We start from the raw sequence: 6,000 nt of genomic DNA on the forward strand, positions 1-6,000 counted from the left end.
CTCCATCACATTCTGTCAGTGCATTCCAGATCCTAACCATTTGATTGAACCTGCCTCCAACACTCTCAGGCAGTGCTTTCCAGATCCTAACCACTCGATTGAACCTGCCTCCACCACACTCTCAGACAGTGCATTCCAGATCCCAACTACTCGTTTGACCTTGTCTCCATCACATTCTCAGGCAGTGCATTCCAGATCCTAACCATTCGATTGAACCTGCCTCCAGCACACTCTCAGTGCATTCCAGATCCTAACCACTCAATTTAACCTGCCTCCACCACACTCTCAGACAGTGCAATCCCGATCCTAACAACTCTATTAACCCTGTCTCCATCACATTCAGACTGTGCATTCCATATTATAACCACTCGATTGATCCAGCCTCCACCACACTCAGTGCATTCCAGATCCTAACCACTCGATTGAAACTGCCTTCACCACACTCTCAGACAGTGCGTTCCAGGTCCTAACCACTCGATTGACCCTGTCTCCACCAAACTCTATGGGAGTGCTTTCCAGATCCTGACCACTTGACTGACACTTTCTCCACCACACTCACAGACATTGCATTCCAAATCATAACCACTCGATTGAACCTGCATCCACTAGTCTCAGACAGTACATTCCAGGTCCTAACCATTCAATTGACCCTGTCTCCATCACACTCTCAGTGCATTCCAGATCCTAAAACTCGATTGACTGTCTCCATTACACTCTCAGTGCATTCCAGAGCCTAACTACTCGATTGACGCTGTCTCCACCACAGTTTCAGGCAGTGCATTCCACATCCTAACCACTCGATTGACCCTGTCTCCATCACACTCTCAGACAGTGCATTCCAGATCCTAACCACTCGATTCAACATGCCTCCACCACAATCTCAGGCAGTGCATTCCATATCCTAACCATTCAATTGACCCGGTCTCCACCACACTCTCAGCCAGTGCATTCCAGATCCTAACCACTCGATTGACCCTTTCTCCACCACACTCTCAGGCAGTGCGTTCCACACCCTAACCATTCAATTGACCCTGTCTCCATCACACTCTCAGTGCATTCCAGATACAAATAACTCGATTGACTGTCTCCATCACACTCTCAGTGCATTCCAGACCCTAACCACTTGACTGAACCTGCCTCCACCAGCCTTTCAGGCAGTGAATTCCAGATCCTAACCACTCGATTGACCCTATCAGGACCACACTCTCAGACAGTGCGTTCCAGATCCTAACAACTCGATTGACCCTGTCTACATCACACACAGGCAGTGCGTTTCAGATGCTAACCACTGTATTGACTGTCTCCATTGCACTTTCAGTGCATTCCAGATCCTAACAACTCGATTAACCCTGTCTCCACCACACTCTCAGGCAGTGCATTCCAGATCCTAACAACTCGATTAACCCTGTCTCCACCACACTCACAGGCAGTGCATTCCAGATCCTAACCACTCGCTTGACCCTGTCTCCACCAGCCTTTCAGGCAGTGCATTCCAGATCCTACCACTCGATTGACCGTGTCTACACCACACTATCAGGCAGTGCATTCCAGATCCTAACCACTCGATTGAACCTGCCTCCAACACTCTCAGGCATTGCATTCCAGATCCTAACCACTCGATTGACCATGCCTCCACCACACTCTCAGATAATGCATTCCAGATCTTAACCACTCGATTGACCCTGTCTCCACCACACTCTCAGACAGTGCATTCCAGATCCTAACCACTCGATTGACCCTGTCTCCACCACACTCTCAGACAGTGCATTCCAGATCCTAACCACTCGATTGACCCAGTCTCCATCACACTCTCAGCGCATTCCACACCCTAACTACTTGACTGAACCTGCCTCCACCACACTCTCAAGCAGTGCATATCAGATCGTAACCACTCGATTGACCCTGTCCCCATCACACTCTCAGACAGTGCATTCCAGATCCTAACCACTCGATTCAACATGCCTCCACCACAATCTCAGGCAGTGCATTCCATATCCTAACCATTCAATTGACCCGGTCTCCACCACACTCTCAGCCAGTGCATTCCAGATCCTAACCACTCGATTGACCCTTTCTCCACCACACTCTCAGGCAGTGCGTTCCACACCCTAACCATTCAATTGACCCTGTCTCCATCACACTCTCAGTGCATTCCAGATACAAATAACTCGATTGACTGTCTCCATCACACTCTCAGTGCATTCCAGACCCTAACCACTTGACTGAACCTGCCTCCACCAGCCTTTCAGGCAGTGAATTCCAGATCCTAACCACTCGATTGACCCTATCAGGACCACACTCTCAGACAGTGCGTTCCAGATCCTAACAACTCGATTGACCCTGTCTACATCACACACAGGCAGTGCGTTTCAGATGCTAACCACTGTATTGACTGTCTCCATTGCACTTTCAGTGCATTCCAGATCCTAACAACTCGATTAACCCTGTCTCCACCACACTCTCAGGCAGTGCATTCCAGGTCCTAACAACTCGATTAACCCTGTCTCCACCACACTCACAGGCAGTGCATTCCAGATCCTAACCACTCGCTTGACCCTGTCTCCACCAGCCTTTCAGGCAGTGCATTCCAGATCCTACCACTCGATTGACCGTGTCTACACCACACTATCAGGCAGTGCATTCCAGATCCTAACCACTCGATTGAACCTGCCTCCAACACTCTCAGGCATTGCATTCCAGATCCTAACCACTCGATTGACCATGCCTCCACCACACTCTCAGATAGTGCATTCCAGATCTTAACCACTCGATTGACCCTGTCTCCACCACACTCTCAGACAGTGCATTCCAGATCCTAACCACTCGATTGACCCTGTCTCCACCACACTCTCAGACAGTGCATTCCAGATCCTAACCACTCGATTGACCCAGTCTCCATCACACTCTCAGCGCATTCCACACCCTAACTACTTGACTGAACCTGCCTCCACCACACTCTCAAGCAGTGCATATCAGATCGTAACCACTCGATTGACCCTGTCCCCATCACACACTCACGCATTTCATTCCAGATCCTAACCACTCGATTGACCCTGCCTCCACCACACTCTCAGGTAGTGCATTCCAGTTCCTAACCATTCGATTGACCCAGTCTCCACCACACTCTGAGACAGTATATTCCAGACCATAACCACTCGATTGACCCTGTCTCCACCACACTCTCAGGCAGTGCATTCCAGATCCTAACAACTCGAATAACCCTGTCTCCACCACACTCTCAGGCATTGCATTCCAGATCCTAACCACTCGATTGAACCTGCATCCACTAATCTTAGACAGTACATTCTAGATCCTAACCATTTGATGGACCCAGTCTCCATCACACTCTCAGCTCATTCCAGACCCTAACTACTTGACTGAACCTGCCTCCACCACACTTTCAGGCAGTGCATATAAGATCCTAACCTCTCGATTGACCCTGTCTCCATCACACACTCACGCAGTGCATTCCAGATCCTAACCACTCGATTGACCATGCCTCCACCACACTCTCAGGCAGTGCATTCCAGATCCTAACCACTCGATTGACCATGCCTCCACCACACTCTCAGATAGTGCATTCCAGATCCTAACCACTCGATTGACCCAGTCTCCACCACACTCTCAGACAGTGCATTCCAGATCCTAACCACTCGATTGACCCTGTCTCCACCACACTCTCAGACAGTGCATTCCAGATCCTAACCACTCGATTGACCCAGTCTCCACCACACTCTCAGACAGTGCATTCCAGATCCTAACCACTCGATTGACCCTGTCTCCACCACACTCTCAGGCAGTGCATTCCAGATCCTAACCACTCGATTGACCCTGTCTCCACCAAACTCTCAGACAGTGCATTCCAGATCCTAACAACTCGATTAACCCTGTCTCCATCACATTCAGACAGTGGATTACAGATCGTAACCATTTGATTGACCCTGTCTTCATCACACTCAGGCAGTGCGTTCCAGATCCTAACCACTCGTTTGACTGTCTCCATTACACTCTCAGTGCATTCCAGATCCTAATAACTCGATTGACCCTGTCTCCACCATGCTCTCTGGGTGTGCATTCCAGATCCTGACCACTCGATTAATCCTGTCTTCATCACACTCAGACAGTGCATTCCAGATCCTAACTGCTCGATTGAAACTGTCTCTACCACACTCTCAGGCAGTGCATTCCAGATTCTAACCACTCAATTAACCCTGTCTCCATCACATTCAGACAGTGCTTTCCAGATCCTAACCACTCGAGTGAACCTGCCTCCAACGCTCTCACGCAGAGCATTCCAGATCCTAACCACTCGATTGGATCTGCCTCCACTACTCTTAGACATTGCATCCCAGATCCTAACCATTCGATGGACCCAGTCTCCATCACACTCTCAGTGCATTCCAGACCCTAACCACTTGGCTGACCCTGTCTCCACCACACTCTCAGACAGTATATTCCAGATGCTAACCACTCGATTGACCCAGTCTCCACCACACTCTCTGGGAGTGCATTCCAGATTCTAACTACTCGATTGACCCTGTCTCCACCACTCTCAGGCAGTGCATTCCAGATCCTAACCACTCGATTAACCCTATATTCACTGCAATCTCAGACAGTGCATTCCAGATCCCAACTACTCGATTGACCCTGTCTCCACCACATTCTCAGGCAGTGCATTCCAGATACTAACCACTCGATTAAGCTTGTCTTCACCACACTCTCAGGCTGTGCATTCCAGAGCCTAACCACTTGATTGACCCAGTCTCCACCACACTCTCTGGGAGTGCATTCCAGATCCTGACCATTCGATTGACCCTGTCTCCACTACACTCTCAGGCAGTCCATTCCAGATCCTGACCACTTGATTGACCCTGTCTCCACCAGCCTTTCAGGCAGTGAATTCCAGATCCTAACCACTCAATTAACGCTGTCTTCACCACACTCTCAGACAGTGCATTCCATATCCTAACCACTCGATTGACCCTGTCTTCATCACACTCAGGCAATGCTTTCCAGATCCAAACCACTCATTTGACTGTCTCCATTGTACTCTCAGTGCATTCCAGACCCTAACTACTCGACTGACTCTGTCTCCACCGCACTCTCAGACAGTATATTCCAGATCCTAACCACTCGATTGACCCTGTCTCCACCACATTCTCAGGCAGTGCATTCCAGATCCTAACCACTCGATTGACCCTGTCCCCATCACTCTCAGGCAGTGCATTCCAGATCCTAAGCACTCGATTGACCCTATATTCACCGCACTCTCAGACAGTGCATTCCAGATCATAACAACTCGATTAACCCTGTCTCCATCACATTCTGTCAGTGCATTCCAGATCCTAACCATTTGATTGAACCTGCCTCCAACACTCTCAGGCAGTGCTTTCCAGATCCTAACCACTCGATTGAACCTGCCTCCACCACACTCTCAGACAGTGCATTCCAGATCCCAACTACTCGATTGACCTTGTCTCCATCACATTCTCAGGCAGTGCATTCCAGATCCTAACCATTCGATTGAACCTGCCTCCAGCACACTCTCAGTGCATTCCAGATCCTAACCACTCAATTTAACCTGCCTCCACCACACTCTCAGACAGTGCAATCCCGATCCTAACAACTCTATTAACCCTGTCTCCATCACATTCAGACTGTGCATTCCATATTATAACCACTCGATTGATCCAGCCTCCACCACACTCAGTGCTTTCCAGATCCTAACCACTCGATTGAAACTGCCTTCACCACACTCTCAGACAGTGCGTTCCAGGTCCTAACCACTCGATTGACCCTGTCTCCACCAAACTCTATGGGAGTGCTTTCCAGATCCTGACCACTTGACTGACACTTTCTCCACCACACTCACAGACATTGCATTCCAGATCATAACCACTCGATTGAACCTGCATCCACTAGTCTCAGACAGTACATTCCAGGTCCTAACCATTCAATTGACCCTGTCTCCATCACACTCTCAGTGCATTCCAGATCCTA

Source organism: Carcharodon carcharias, assembly GCF_017639515.1.
Source record: "Carcharodon carcharias isolate sCarCar2 chromosome 33 unlocalized genomic scaffold, sCarCar2.pri SUPER_33_unloc_1, whole genome shotgun sequence".
In the NCBI taxonomy this organism is placed as follows: domain Eukaryota; kingdom Metazoa; phylum Chordata; class Chondrichthyes; order Lamniformes; family Lamnidae; genus Carcharodon; species Carcharodon carcharias.